At 38.4% G+C, this 16,744-nt stretch overlaps 1 protein-coding gene across 1 annotated transcript in view; it reads left to right on the top strand.

Annotated features, from left to right (window-relative positions):
* Positions 1 to 8,690, top strand: part of ccdc83 (coiled-coil domain containing 83) — a 41,874-nt gene extending 33,184 nt beyond the window's left edge. Inside the window, exons 8-10 of the mRNA XM_028800266.2 lie at positions 883 to 1,004; positions 7,460 to 7,551; positions 8,548 to 8,690. The gene's annotated coding sequence lies outside the window, so the exon portion shown is untranslated. The remainder of the gene's footprint in view (positions 1 to 882; positions 1,005 to 7,459; positions 7,552 to 8,547) is intronic.
* Positions 8,691 to 16,744: the final 8,054 nt, after the last annotated feature.

The following is a 16,744-nucleotide window of genomic DNA, read 5'->3' as shown; positions in this document are numbered from 1 at the left end:
TAAAAACAATATTCAAGGTTAAAGAAAATCAAGAAAGATCCAAAACACAATTGGGAAGAGACCAAAAGTCTAATTTGAAACGAGAAATTAGACAGGGAAGTAAGAAGTTAATGCCTCAGCAAGGAACTGAGGCCACCATGTGGATTAAATTTAACATTTCATAATTGAAAGATAGTTAGGAAGGAAACTGAGCAGAGTTACAGAAAATATAGGATACAACACAAAACAAAGAGAGCTCTGGAAAATTACTAAAAGGACAAAAAAAACAAAAAAACCAAAGATAATATCTTAACAACTTTTTACTCAAATGTAAACCTCTGAGCTCTTACTTTTTTTTAAAAAGTACTTTTAGGAAAGCCTCAGTTAATTTAAACTGCTTATTGTAGGATTTCATCAAATGCTTGGCAATTTCAAATTCATATTACATTTGTGTTTTAATCCAGCTTTTCAACATAAGAACACATACCATGCATCAACAGTAAATTTTTGTAAACCCTCAGAAAACAAAATGCTTACAGTATCTTTCGCTTCTGCTTGCAGACTGTCATTTGCAACTATCAGAATTTAAAAGTGCACAGCGTTTCAAGAAATGAATTTTGATTGTAGCATACAGATGGATCCTACTAATGTAATCATAATAGAAGTCAAACATGCAAAATGAAAAAATGCACAGATGGTATGAAAGTCAAGTTATTCATTGAAAAAAAAATCATAAAATGCACAGCTAGAGTAACAGGAAAACAAATATCTGTGGGTTTTATCATTTGGTATTGGCTAAAAAAAATTATGAGATCAGGTTGTGAAATTCCGTAAGTCTGAATTGTCAACGGAATCAGTAACCACTGGTAAACTTCTGACTGCAACTTTTTGTTTTGATTATAGGTAGCAATTTATAGAAAGGAGGTAGCTGAATTAGAAGCCAGCGTTCAAATGAATGAGGAACAAAATGTGGAGCACATAAATCAGCTGTTTCAACATCGCCTGGATGACCTTCAGCTCTCCCGGTACTAATGAGTTTATAATTGTGTACATTTCAATAAAGCCAAAGGTTATAGATTGATTTAGAAAATGATGAAATGAACCCTATACATAATTCAAGTATGACAGTAACTTAGAAATATGTATATTTAAATATTGTAAAAGTTTTAATTATCTGAAATGGATTATGTGTATGCAGACATATGAAAAAATGTGGCCGCAGAAGCATTCAACTGCCAGTACTAAAGTTATAATTTGATGTGGTGCAGTATCCACAAATTATAGATTCCTCTATGAATGGTTGTAATTTAAGCTCTGTTCACATTTATAGAATTTCAGTGCTTACTAAAGAGCACAAATTTATGTTACAAAATCATGCTTTAGTATATACTGCAAATCATATTTCACAAATATTAATAGAAAATCTGTGTAATAAGAGGCACTGTGGTTAGCGACACTCCCTCATAGCTCCACATGAGCAGATTTAAATCTCAGGTTCTGTCCGTGTGTCTCTCTGGTTACACCAGTTAAGTACAAAGAGCAGGTTTTTTTTTTGTTTTTTTTTTTAAATATTTCTCAGATACTGACAAAAGAAAAAACAACATTCCTTGGATTGTAAGGTGCAGTGGTTAGTGCTGCAGGGGTTTTCCTTCCACATCTCAAACATATGCAGGTTATAATAATTGGCATATCTTAGTGAGGGTGTGGGTACGTGTGTGAAGTGTGCCATGCAGTGGACTGGCCCATTCAGGGATGAATCCAGTTCTGGTGCTCCCTGTAATAAATTTCATTATTTTTTTATGCCATGCAGATTGTGGCCTTGCATTTAATGCAGAGGCTGATGGTTTTGGTAAATTCCATTTGTATTATCCAAACCTGCTTATCCAGAATATGGTTTTGGGAGAGCTGTAGCCTGCAGGAATAATCCCCAGACAGGACACCAGCTCATCACAGCCATGTATTTTTATGCTAATGCCTCATTCTTTATTTTCCATTATGTACTTGTTGGGCACCGCCAATGCAATCGTTGTCATCACGTTACTTCTGAATATAAATGTGACAATGACTGTCGTGTCGGGATCCCCTGGCTTATATTCCTTTTAGAAAAATAATTACAGTTTTTCTTAGAGATAGTATATTTTCAAGTAGGCCTAGTGTCAGGTTCTTTGGTTTTCACCTACCTTCATCCTTAACCTTTTATTACTGTCACTACTATATTCTTTTGACTCTCTGGTTACGTCTACTGGTTAGCTCTGACTCTGTTCCTTCACTTACGTTACCATTAGATTATTTGAGTTTGAAAATGGATGGATTGATGTAGAAATGTTTCTGTTTTTGCAGCCTATTTGTCTGTTGCATTCTTCATCAAAAAGGCAACAACTTTAAGGCCTCAATTGGGTACTCTCATACACCTCATGCTGTATTATGATTAGCTACCCACAAACACCTAGGTGTTTGTTAATTTTGTGCATACAGTGGAATTTTCATAGAAAATGAGAAAACATTTCTTTTATATAATAGGAATCACAGTGCCTTGCAGAAGCATTCAAACCAGTTAAACCCGTTTTCAAATGTAGCTGAATTAGAAATGTGACTTTCATATCTGCATTTGTATTGCAAAGTCAAAATGAAATATCAGACGGCAGCTCAAAGCAAAGACTGAAACAAGCTCCTTGCAGAACTGTTCAGAGGCATTGCTCTGGTAGGTAGTTTTTACATTTGAGATAAATTTCCTTAACAACACTGCTCTGTTGAAGCGATAATTGCATTTCCTTGATCAAAGCTCCAGTCAGCCACAAAATTAATCTTAACAAAAGATATGAAAATGAGGTTTAAAAAACATTCAAAATAAGTCAGAAAGCAAGAGATAATGCAGTAAAGATGCATGGATTAGGAAACAGCATAAAACTAAATTAAAGTATTTAGCACTTCCGTGAAGCACCTCTAGTTCTCCAATTGACATGGGGACAGCGTCATCAAAACTGCACATGAAATAAGCAGGAGACTGGAGGCTTACTAACACCTTGGAGGCCTTTAGAAGAACGGGAGAAGATTGAAGGAACATCAGTCAGTCATTCACCAGCAGCCAATATGCCACTTATATAATAAAGTAGGAACTGATCACAAAAATGGAAGAAGAAAACCTGTGATCATTTAGATTTTAGAGGTAAACAGATTTTTTAAGCTCTAAGTCTTTCAAGACATTCATCGGCAAATGTTGATATAAGGAGTAGAAGGCTAAACGTTGAGAAAAGTCACCTAGGATACATTATTTATTTTTATCCACTAGCTGGCAGCAAAGCCTATGAGATGAGCTAACTTGAGCAACTGTTAGCAATTCATTTTCTTTACAGCATCAAATATCAACAGTCGCTCCCATCAAAACTGTCGAGAACTCAGATTATGCATAGACATGTGAGGATTTTGAACTGCTACATAAAAGTGGCCATAAGAGTGTTAGGACTACAAGCTCACAAAAACTGAAAAGTAGACGTATTTCAAAAGCTAGTCTGCAAGACTCTGGATGAAGCCTAGTAGCAAAATTAACTTGACTCCAAATACAAGAAACAGGCTTAATGGCCTGTACAGACCAAAATGGACTCAACTAAAAGAAAATATCACAAGAGGGGAACCATAAAAAAAATATCTCTGGTCCTTAGTAACAAAAACAATATGACTTTTTATTCAGATGTTTTTATTTATTCACAAGTATTTTTTTTAATCAACAGGTAAGAAAGAAACAAAAAGTTTATGCCTATGGAGCAACAAATTCAGTGTACACACTGTTTAACAAAGCAATTGGCCAAAAACCAGAAAAATCTGAAAAAAAGACACACTATAAAAATTTGAAAATTAAAATGCAGAAGAGAGCAAATGAACTAAACTTTATTACCTAATGCTATAGTATTCTGTGTAGTGTGTGCCAGACTCTTAAAAGGAACTGGGTATGGTGCCATCCCCTTTAGGCTTAACATAAGTATAAGAAACATAACTAAAAGAACAAATAATATTACCAGGAAACAATAATTTATAAAAAATCATTATATAAAAAAGCAAAAAATTTATCAGTAACATAGAACATAACTAAAAGACTAAATAAGAAAAAATACTTAAGCTTGCCTATTTCATAACTGGGAGTCCTGCTAAAAGCAGCATCTGGAGTAAAGCACGTAGAGCAAACTGGGGGACATAGCTAGGCATGCAATTGGTTGCTTTGAACAGTATCTTAGGTTTCAAAATGTAGAGTTTTCATACATTTGGTAGTTTTTGCCTCTGTGGGTTTTCCACAATTTAGCCTCCAATCATGACAAAGAAAAAAAATCAGCCGTTAGAATTAAAAGACTGGTCAGAATTGATGTGAGTAAACTAGAAATGGGAGATAGGGGTCCTTGTGAGGTGTTTTGGCTCAAATTCCAATCCAGTATCTCTGCAGTAATGCATGATGCATGTTTTCGTTGCTTTTGGAGAAATGGACAGCGCACAATACCAGAAACTATTGAAAGGCCAACTTGTTTCAGCCGGATTAAAGAACTGGAGCATGGCTTTAAGATGAGAGTCCAAAAGCAGCTTCCTAAAATCTTAAATGAGCCACTTCTAATCTGTCAAAAGGAAAAGCCACACAAAGCATAATCACACACACACACTTATTTGTGTAAAGTTACAGTAATCCCTCGCTATATCGCGCTTTGCCTTTCGCGGCTTCACTCCATCGCGGATTTTATATGTAAGCATATTTAAATATATATCGCGGATTTTTCGCTGCTTCACGGGTTTCTGCGGACAATGGGTCTTTTAATTTCTGGTACATGCTTCCTCAGTTGGTTTGCCCAGTTGATTTCATACAAGGGACGCTATTGGCAGATGGCTGAGAAGCTAGATTGCTTACATTTCTCTTTCTCTTGCGCTGACTTTCTCTGATCCTGACGTAGGGGGATTGAGCAGGGGGGCTGTTCGCACACCTAGACGATACGGACGCTAGTCTAAAAATGCTGAAAGATTATCTTCACATTGCTATCTTTTGTGCAGCTGCTTCCTGAAACGACATGCTGCACCGTGCTTCGCATACTTAAAAGCTCGAAGGGCACGTATTGATTTTTGCTTGCTTGTTTTTCTCTGTCTCTATCTCTCTCTCTCTCTTTCTGTGCTCTTGACAGAGGGGGTGTAAGCTGCCGCCTTCAACAGCTTTGTGCCGCGGTGTTTTGCATACTTAAAAAGCCAAACAGCCCTATTGATTTTCCTCTGCCTTTATGACAGTCTCTGCTCCTGACTCCTTTGAAGAGGAAGATATGTTTGCATTCTTTTAATTGTGAGACGGAACTGTCATCTCTGTCTTGTCATGGAGCACAGTTTAAACTTTTGAAAAAGAGACAAATGTTTGTTTGCAGTGTTTGAATAACGTTCCTGTCTCTCTACAACCTCCTGTGTTTCTGCGCAAATCTGTGACCCAAGCATGACAATATAAAAATAACCATATAAACATATGGTTTCTACTTTGCAGATTTTCTTATTTCGCGGGTGGCTCTGGAACGCAACCCCCGCGATGGAGGAGGGATTACTGTAGTACATGATGAACCCAAAACTGTTACTGTAGCAAAATGTGGCTCATTGAAGGTGTGTGGTCTGAACGTTTAAATTTATGGCTCTGTTTGAGGTATTTGCAGATATAAAAAAAAAAGTGTCCTTAAAAAATTCTTCATTATTCTTTGATTCTGTAATAAAAACACAAACTGGAACAAAATGTGTGACTATAATTTGTAAACCAGCAGCATCATTTGAAGAGTTTTGAAATGCACCGAATGAGAAACTGAATTTTACACAGGGAGCACGGTGGCACAGTGCTTAGCTTCTAGGGTTCAGTTCTTGGCTGGGTCACTGGCTAGTTGGAATTTGCAAGTCAACCCTCAGATCCCTGCCCCTCAAATGATCTTATTTCACTGCCACATCCCAGCGTCAACTATTAGTAAGTGTAAGACTGGTGTTCTGTCCAGGGCTGGGTATGGCCTATGACTGGCTTTGATTTCCTATAATGGAAAAACACAAATTGAAAGAATAGATGGTTGGATGGGAGAATGCAATATGCTGTGTTGTGGAAAGGCACATGCCCCCTTTTCCTGCTTCCCTCTGTTTTTGCTTGTTTCTGATCTCCATAACACACAGTTTTAAAATGATTATTTGATTTATTGAAGGAAACAATTACCAATGCCTGTATCATCTGTGTGAAAAAGAAATGGCCCCCTTAGTCACTCAGTCAACCAATAAACCAAATTTAAATAATGATGGTTTAAGTTAGACTAGACGCACCAAAGCGTGATTGCTGCCAGCCCTATGAAATCTAAACAGCCATCAGTTAATAATGAGGTGCAAATGACAAAAGAACCACCAGCTGCCCAGCTAACTTGCCGCCATTTAAGCATGTATATGTGAATCATGAAGTATCTGGGTTAATAAAATGTTTTGAAATAAATGAGAGAGAAGAGGAGGACCAAGAGGTACAAATCTATACCAGACCACAAAACATATGGATAATGTCCTCAAAAAATGAAAAATCTATAATGTGATAAAGATTTCTCTTGATGGAATGAAAGCATTAACAAGCCATCTAAATAAAGGCCAAGTTTCATTATCTGCTAGGCCTGGCTTATAATTACAGAACTGGTTGGAACGAAAACCTTCAGCCACTGTGGACCTCCAGCAGTGGAATTGAGTTGAATACCCCTGGTCTAGTCAAAGTCCTGACTTAAATCAAATTGAGATGTTGTAACAGGACCTCAGCATAGTCAAAAACTTTCCAATGTGGCTGAATTAAAGTACATATGTAGAGAAGAGTGGGCAAAAATTTCTCCACAGTGATTCCAAAGACTTCCAGTTATTGTGAATGTTCGATTGCCGCACAACCAAATATTAAGTTTTTTTTAAGGGGGGGGGGGGGGGGGGGGGATTACTTTTCCACATGGATGATTTTTTTTCCTTCAATAAATCGGATGATCATTTTAAAAACTGTCTAATGTGTTTACTGAAGTTGTGTTTTGTATCTTATTAAATTCGTTTGAAGATCAGAAATAATGAAGTGTTATGAATAAGCAAAAATAGGGAAAATTGAGAAAGGGACAAATACTTTTTCATAGCACAGTATATACTACGATAAAGATTTTATAATATGAAAGCATGTGCAATAGAATTCTGTCATTGATTAAATGGATGAGAGTGACTAAGAAATGGCGAGTATAAACTGAGATCTTAAGTTCTTTTACCTTAATGTTTGCATGTAATGTTCATGTCAGTAATAAATCCAAGCATTTCATAGGATGTGTTCTGTATGTGAACAGCTTCTGATAGTCAACTTGTCTGACTGTACAACTATACATGCAGGCAGATGCAACGTGGGGCTCTGCCTTCTTCAGTTCTCACTTTTTCTTGCTGATCAGTTTGGTAGAAGGACATCGTGTAAATGTTTTTGGTTTTTTTTTTGTAATTTGCACAGCAAGGTGTTCCTCACCGAATCGGAAGGCCTGGATGAAAACGAGGTTTTGCTCACTGACAAGTTTAAGCTGAAAGAGGTTTCTCATTACACAGGTAAGATGTTTATTTTTTAAGTAATTTTTATTGCATACACCATTAAAATGGACTTTCAAAAATACATTTCTATTTCAAAATTAGTTTGTCCAGATATTCCATAAGGGGCTTGCTGGACTAACCGCTGCACCAAGTAGTGGCGACTTTGTCCCTTGGCATCCTAGTCCCCAAAAAAGAAAGGATTGATGCAGCAGTGGTCCACAGATGGCTATATTGGGTGTCCTCCATGTGCCATAGGGGGTCACTCTGGAGCTCGTAAGACAGTGTGTAGTCTGGATATGCCCTTGGAGACTGCGACACCTCAGACGGCACTGGACAGTATGCAAAATATGACAATTTAGACCTGCATGTAAATATCAGTTTTAATCCTGTGGTTTATTTATTTTTCAAAGCTGACAGAAAAGAATTAGAAGATGTTTTTGCCAAGACAGAATCAGTCTGTATTGTATGCAATAATCCTATAAAGACTCGTATTATCTGTGGCATCAGTTTTTCTCTAAAACCCCCCAAAGTTCTGGCTAAATTGCCTACCGTGGCTTTGCCTGTTCTGGCCCCTCCTCAAACCCTGTTTCTGATTGTCTCTCTCTCTCTTACTTCTTCTATCTAAAACCAAAGGCAACTCTAAACTGAGCTCGTCTATCAGGGCATCAGCCCATTCCAAGGTTAATTACTGCCTTACATACTGGATAATACTGATCATGGAAAAAGAAAATGGAGAATTTGGTCAATTGATAAATATAATACTGTACCTGGGCTAACAAAAAACTGAACTAGACTAAGTGAAACAAAGCACTCTAAAATATATACGGTAACATGCAGGGCAACCCTAATGCTACATTATTCTCCAGAGTTTAGTAAAATAAGAAATCATTTCTTTGATGTGGGGATGGTAAGCATCTCAAGTTATTCTGTATGTAGGATAGTATGTAAGTACAAGATGGTTGATGGGTTAGAAACTATCACATTCACTGTCTAAAACCTATTACTTTCAAGCAGGAAACTCCCCTTTTAGTCAGGAAGACGTCTTGTCAGTAAAGGGAAGAACTGGCCATTCAGCACACAGCTTCACAGTGGACACAGGCACAGCGTCCAGCTGCAGTGACTCAACAGGCCACCGTAGGGGGTCAAGCTCATCAAATCACCTGCGTGGCGTACTGCTGGGAAACCAGGATTTTCAGGTATATTTTTCAACAAGCATATTAATTTTGGTGGTCTCCTGGAGTTGAACAGTTTATCTAGTGCTGTATCATGTCCAGCTCAGACAAATTATTGTAATAAATGTCAAATGAGAAATCTGAATGTGAAAATGTCAAATCTGACAATTGACAAATGTGAAATTTCAAATCTGTCAAATGTGACAGCAGGGATAGGCTACTGAAGGTTTGGACTCTGCAGGGGGACTATGAAGACAAATGAATAAATCCGGCACTGTGGGCAAGTATGACCCCAGAATATTCAATATGATGAATGGCTTACATGAATCATTTGTAGATATTTGAATTAACAGTGTGAAAACATTCATTCTGCTGCCAACCTGGACAGTGGATGCATTATAATTGTTAGCCTGGGTGAGTTCAACCCTTTCTGCGGGGCTACCAATCATCCAGCACACCCTACAACTACATGATAATTTCAACCCAGAAAACAAGAGATTTCAGCAAAGCTCAGTGTGAAATACAAAAACTAGCAATGATCAAAAATGTTAATCCTCTGTGTCTTCTACCTGAAATACACAGACAGAAACTACCGAAACTAATACCCTGCACAGAGTGAATGATCAAAAACAATTCCAAATAATAGAACAACTAACTCTGTTGATAGTTATATTAATATTAGGTAATAGGATTAATGGTTTTATAAATGTTCATAAGTTTCTGGCCAATATTGCTGAACTGAGAATAAATCCATCCACTCATTCATTATTGTGTTATGGAGGTTGGAGCCAATCCCGGCTGCATTATCAATTTAAAAATGTCAATTAACTTTGCCATGTTCTGTAAATATTACATTTCACATACATACACAAATATATACACACTTACTGTATATATCATGTCTGGCAATGCTGAGTGTTTGAGAATTTCAGTGTGTGATTCGGGAAAACGTGCTTATTAATGGGAAAAAAAGCCACCACACAGACACACATGATTTTGTTGTTGCCAGTTTTATCCCTTTGCGAGTTACTTAAGAAACAGATTTGTGCAGCTTTGAGAGCGCAATCAGATGCACTCAGCCTCAGATGTGAGTTGTAACTGTTTAGCTTGTAGTGTCACACATTTGTGACAGCAGATGAAACGACAGGGGGATTAATGGCTTTTAATACAGTGTCCTACACAGTCCTGACAAAGGAACAGAAGCTTTGCATTTGTTCTTTGATTGTAATGACCACATCTACACGTTTGTCTGTGCATCTCACCATTTTGTAACTGGTGGATACAATTCAGGGTTTCGGGTCAAACCACCTTGCACACCTCCACATACACATACTGTGCGGGTACAGTGGCAGTGACAACAACAGTCGTATCAATTAAAAACCGAGACAGGTTTCAAACAAAGTTGCTGTTTCGCCTGTCTACATCATTGATGAAATTATCTGCTTCATTTGATAATATGTGACCCCATTGCTGGTTCACTGGTGTGGACCACCAGGGGGCATATAGCCACTCCAACCTGACACAGACAGGCAGAGACACAAGTCCAGGACACAACACATGTTTATTTTTCTCCGTGGGAAACGGTTTCTCTCGTTTCCTACCTCATAGCACAGTCACAATACGCACAGTCCAAGACAAAAGCCTTTCCTTCTCTCTTCTTCACTTCCACATCTTCTGGCAAGCTTTGTCTCCCTCCTCTCGACTGTGGCTCCTGGAGTAGCAGCTGCTGGCTCCTTTTATAAGGTACCCAGCAGTGTTCCAGGTGCTCATTGACCATGTTCTTGAAGCACTTCTGGGTGTGGCGGAAGAGCTGCCCATAAGGGCTCTGCAGTAGCTGCAGCACCCCGTGGTGGCACCCACAGAACCCAACAGGGCTGCACCAAACTCCAACTCCCATGGAGTCATGCAGGAGTCTAAGGCACCGCTGCAACCCGGGGGGGCTGCCATCCAATGGTCCTGGGGAGGTGATGCTCTGGGTACGCTCCCTCCCCAAGTCCTTCCAACATAGAGGCGTCCGCCAAACTGGTTGTACCTTCTTTGGATGTCTTTGGTAGGTACTTACCACTGCATATACCTCACAAGATCTGCTTTTTTGGAGATGCTTGGACCCAGTCGTCTACATAATTTGGCCTTTGTCAAAGTAGCTTACATGTTTACACTTGCCCATTTTTCCTGCTTGCAACACTCATCTTCAAGAACTTACTGTTCACTTGCTGCCTACTACAGTATATCTCACCCTTTGAGAGGGCCATTGTAACGAGATAGTCAATATTATTCACTTCACCTGTCAGTGTTTTTAATGTCGTGACTGATCAGTGTATGCTCATCAGGTCGACAAGGGGATCCTGTACAGTCTCACTGGACCACAGTGGAAAAAGTCACTGGTGAAATGATGAAGGTCCTAGTAAGCACTCATTGAATTTGCATACGATTCCATAACATTATTTGATATGATCATTGATAAGGAAAACTGAAATCATGTGGGGATAGCATTCAGAATTTCGTAATCCTGATCCAATCAAGTGCATTTTTTAAATGAAAGGTAGACATATTGTACAAAAACAAGTTGTGGGTTTCATACTTGGTCTACAGAAAACTTGGTTAGAATGAGCAAATAGTTTTCATTACATATAAAATCTTTTTGTGATTATTCTGCTATTTAAACCTGTGGGTATTTACAGGTAGGATCTCTGGAGCTGAAACTGCTTGGTGTGATGGGTCGACCCGCCCCAATTCATCACGCTCATCCCAACCAACCAGGATTGGATACTCTTCAAATGGGCACCCAGAAAGAGAATCCTGATTGGCCGATCACTTCACAGATGATAAAAACTGCTTTGGACTGCTAACAGATTCTATTATTGCACAATTAATTATACTATTAAAATACAAATAACATTATTTCATTGTTGTGTTCTGAGTTACTACTGTTTATATTAATAAGCAGAGGTTATGATACATGACTGCTTCACATTTTCACAATTTTTTTTTATTAAATTTCAGCTTTACTAACACAGTGCAAATATATTTTTGAAAAAAACAAATACTGTATCTATGACTTAATTGTTGCATTTTTGTGAATACATTTGCCCTTACAACTACTATAACCATATCACAGATGTGACAGGTTTATGGGATTTAAAACAGTGTTAGTTAATTATTAATATCTTTAGGCTCCTGCTTTGCAAATCTTCCACTAAGGGATTAATGATTTGCAAGTACTTTGGGCAACTGTGAACTACAACTTGAAGAAAGATTTGGAATAGTGTAAGGTCAAATGTATCATTTATTAAACTTTAAAAAGAAAACGAAAACAAATATAAATAAAATAGTGTATAGTTCCCAAAGATTTTGCAAAGTAAAAATTTTATTGGAAATACACTTTTGCATGGCATTGCTCTTTAATCTCAACAATATGTTCTTTCCTAGTAACATTTCTCAGCAGTTAGTCAAAACAGGTACGTCAACAGTTATAAGACTCTTCTCTTTCATGAGCTGCTTCTCTTCATAAACACAAACTGTCTTCTGTGTGAATGACATCCTGAAATACTGAATGCAGTATGTGGAATATTAATACTGAGAGGCTATTCTATTTTATTCAATTTCTCCACAATTTGCTTGTTGCCTGCTTTTTTTCTGTAGTGTGACGGAGGTGGTTTGATTTTGCAGTTATGTCCGTTTGTTTTTCAGTTTCTGCTTTGACACCGTAACCATCTGCTACATGCTCAAGTGTTTTCAGCCTTCACTTGAACTCTCCTTCTTTTCAAATTGTGAAGCTCATCCACGAGACTCTTCCTCCAAGTTGATCCTCTGTCTGTCCCTTGGTCTTTTCTGCTCATCACAGTACACATGGTACATCTGCCTACCTCCCGTCGCTGACATAAGAAGCTCTTTTGTAATTTGAACATTACATACTCTCCACCCAACAGCCCTGATGTGCTCAGAGATGATTCTCTGTGCAACCACTGACTGCTCCTTCAGATTCTCCATTACTATCTCCTTATTCGCAGAGAACCCCCCTTTCTCCACTCTGGCCTGTCCAAGAATATCCCCTCAACCTTCTGACCTTCGCTTTGGAACTCCTAGTTCCATTCAATATAGCATCTAACCTTTCTGACTTGGGATCAGTTTTCATGGAAGTCTGCTAAGCACATGGCAAAAACTGACAAAATTCCTTGATCTTCAGTACATCATCACAATGGACTCATTCTCTTGATTTGCTGTGACAAAGAGTGAACAGGACACTCTTCATGTTCTGAGCACGCTGCTCCTTATTTGAGACAGTTGGTCTTGGTTATTGACACTGCATACAAGGTCTGACAATTAAGTTTGTGAACTCATCCTTGAAAAAGTGCTACATACCTCACTGCTGAATATCACTCCGCTCACCTTTGAAATACTCCCCTTGGAAAACAATCCACCGACGCCAGTGCCTAGTCCACCCTTCAAAGCAATTTTGGAACTCTTTTTCTGGAATGGCCATCAGAGCTGTCGTATTACGCTTGATGTCCTGAATGTCATCAAAATTGTTTCTTTACCCAAAGATAAAGGAAATATTGAAAGGAAGACAAGTCATTGGGGGCCAGATCAGGTTAGAAGATAGGGTGTTCCAATACAGTTATTAGTTTACTGGCTAAAAAAATCCATCAGACAGTGCCGTGGGAGCTGGTGTTTGTTCGTTGCTGTATTCCTCGTGACGGCACACAAGAACGAGCAAAAACAATAATGAACGCCACTCAGCAAGACAACGGCACACGTTGACAGATATACCAAGGTTATGAAACCTTACCGAGCTCTTTGTACAGTGCAGCCAGCGTACGCGCACGGTGGCAAGTTCGCATACTTAATTGTCAGACCTCGTATTCCTGACAAGCAGGTGGCTTCTTAAGAAGTGTGGCCAACAGAGCAATTGCAAAATGTTTATATTCCATTTTTATTACAAGTGGCTGCCTCTCTGAGGATTACTTATTGGTCTTAAGTTGTTCTCTGCCACAAATCCAATGTCCACCACTGACGTATCCATCTCCTCACTGGTTTTCTGAAAAGGGACCTAGAGGAGCTTCAGTGTTTCAAGGTCTTTTCCTTAACAAAATGTTCCATGAGCCAACAGGATAAACATAAGTTTCTCACAAACAATTGACTCCAATTACTTGTTTCTTATAAATGTATTTAACAATGAATGTCATCATATATAAATACAGATATTTAAAAAATAAATTTGTTGATAATACTTTATTTGTGTTTTAATTGCCTGTAAAATTAAATCTAGGGCCTGAATTTAATTTGTGCCAGATCAGCGTAGGGCTTACAAAGAAATACTATGATCTTTCTGGTCTACCTGAAGTATCTCTTCAAGTGCAAGTAATAAATATAGTCACGGACATTTTCTGTCCAGTAACTAAAAAGTAAATACTGCTTAAAATCAACATTAGAATTAAAATTCAAGTATTATTATTGTGCTTAATGAATAGCAATATTATTCAGTGTATAAGAGCTCCAAAGCATTAATGCTGACAGACTTTCAGCATAAATGGGTCACAACCTGTGCTTTTAGGAAAGTCCTCTCCGCATCAAGGATGGTCTTTAAATAGCCAGTTGTATCCAGCAGGGGGAGCGCATGCTTCCTGGGAAGAGGTTCATAAGAGATTGCAGCCTTTACTATACCACTAATACAGTGGAACCTCTATTCACGACCATAATTCGTTCCAAAACTCTGGTCGTAAACCGATTTGGTCATGAAGCAATTTCCCCCAAAGGATTGTATGTAAATACATTTAGTCCGTTCCAGACCATACGAACTGTATGTAAAAATATATTTTTGTTTCAAGTTTTTAAGCACAAATATAGTTAATTAAACCATTGAATGCACAGTGTAATAGTAAACTAAATGTAAAAACATTTAATAGCACTGAGAAAACCTTGAACAACAGAGAAAACTAACATTGCAAGAGTTCGCACTATACTGTAGCCTTATGACCCAATCGCTGTAAACATTTTTTTTTTTTTTTTTGGAGTTTTAAGCACAGGGGGAAAAAAGGAACATTTCAACAAATCCGAACTTTATTTAAATGACATCCATAAGCAACCAAGAAAGTAACATTGCAGTAGTTCACGCTAATAGCCTTACAACCCGATCGCTGTGTAAACTTTTTTTAATGAGTTTTAAGCACAGGGGAAAAAATGAACATTTGAAAAAAAAGAAAAGTAACATTGCAACAATTCACGCTATGAACCGAAAAATGAACATTTGAAAAATCCATAATACAAAAACTAACCATAAACCACCAAGAAAACTAACCTTGCATGAGTCGAGTTCTGGCATGAAGTGAGGAGGAACCGGGTGGAGAACAATCCGGTCTCATCGCAGTTGAAGACTTGTTGCGGGATGTAGCCTTTGTCCTCCACTAATTTTGTGAAATTTTTTCACAAATTCTTTCGTAGCTTCAGCGTCGGAACTAGCAGCCTCTCCATGCCTTACCACACTATGGATACCACTTCTCTTGCGAAACTTTTCAAACCATCCTCTACTGGCTTTAAATTCCTCACTTTCGCCACTCGTAGAAGGATAGTTTTGCAGCAAATCACCATGAATCTTCCTGGCTTTCTCGCATAACATCGCCTCGCTTACGCTATCCCCTGCAAGTTGCTTCTCGTTCAGCCACACTAGCAAAAGTTTTTCCACCTCTTCCAGCACTTGAGGCCTCTGCCTGGTTAACGCTGTAACTCCTTTTGCAACATCAGCTGCTTTAATAGATTCTTTCTGCTTTAGAATAGTCGAAATCGTAGATTTTGACTTCTTGTACTTGACGGCAAGATCAGTAACACGAACGCTACGCTCATACTTTTCAATAATTTCTTTCTTTACTTCGATTTCAATTTTCTGCAAAACTTTCTTCTCACCACTCTTCACTTGCTTAGAAGCCATGGTTAACTGCAAAAGCACACGAAATACTGTAGAGCACAAAGAGTTCACAGGTAAAGCACGCACGTCTGACTGAGAACAATGAACAGGGAGAGGCTAAACACGTGGTTAAATACTAAATCGGCGCGTACGAACCGGAAGGGAAATGAAATAGAGTACAAAGAGTTCACAGCGAAAGCACGCACATACGTGCAAGAACGGACGTCTGACCAAGAACAATGCAACACGTGCGGAAATCATCGGCGCACACAAACTGAAAGGAAAACTGGCTTGTTCGTATACCGAGTGTGTGGTCGTGAACTGAGGCAAAAGTTTGGCGAACTTTTTGGCCGTAAACCGATTTGTACGTGTACCGAGGTTCCAGTGTGTGTGTGTGTGTGTGTGTGTGTGTATAAAAATATATATAAAGTATTGTATCATTCTCTAGTGGTACGGCGGTGATTCTAAAAGGAAAAAAGAATCGGCAACACTAAAACAAGATTATATTTTAGTTGTTTGATATTTATACCTTCTCATTAACCGTGCAACCTCCAAACATAGGTACAGTTGGTGCTTGCTTGGGGACCCTTGAAATAGCTGTCAACCCAGGTCAAATAGGACACATCAGCATTATGCCACACTTGACTCATCTCATCTCATCTCCCTGCCTTGTGTTATGTGAGAGACGCATGTCTTTTTCCCTTCAGCTGTCATACCTAAATATGTCTGGTTTCTGTTCATATGAATAAAATCAGATACAATGAAATAAACTTTACAGATCAAAGTGCCATACTTTAAATATTGGCTACGCTACACCAGTAGTGGCTGGAAACGGTACGGTCCAATTTCCACCCGCTCAATCTATGTTTATCGCTAAATGCATTGTGGGAAACGTGAAGTCGACATGATCCTAAGTTGATCAATGTCTTGTTCACAACAGGCAAAAGTTCCGGCTGTAACAAGTCAAAACACTTTCCAGTTACTGTTGGGCACGTCCATGGATAATTGGACATTACTATTTAGTCCAACCTGTGTTTTGATGTTGTACAATTTTTATTTCTTCATAATCTCTCAAGCAGTTGCATGCCCCCATAAACTCCATGCCTACATATCTAATTTTCTCTTCACCACCATTCCA

This window comes from Erpetoichthys calabaricus, chromosome 4, assembly GCF_900747795.2.
Source record: "Erpetoichthys calabaricus chromosome 4, fErpCal1.3, whole genome shotgun sequence".
NCBI classification, from domain to species: domain Eukaryota; kingdom Metazoa; phylum Chordata; class Cladistia; order Polypteriformes; family Polypteridae; genus Erpetoichthys; species Erpetoichthys calabaricus.
Note: the sequence above shows the minus strand (reverse complement) of the source record. Positions and strands in the feature narration are given on the sequence as shown.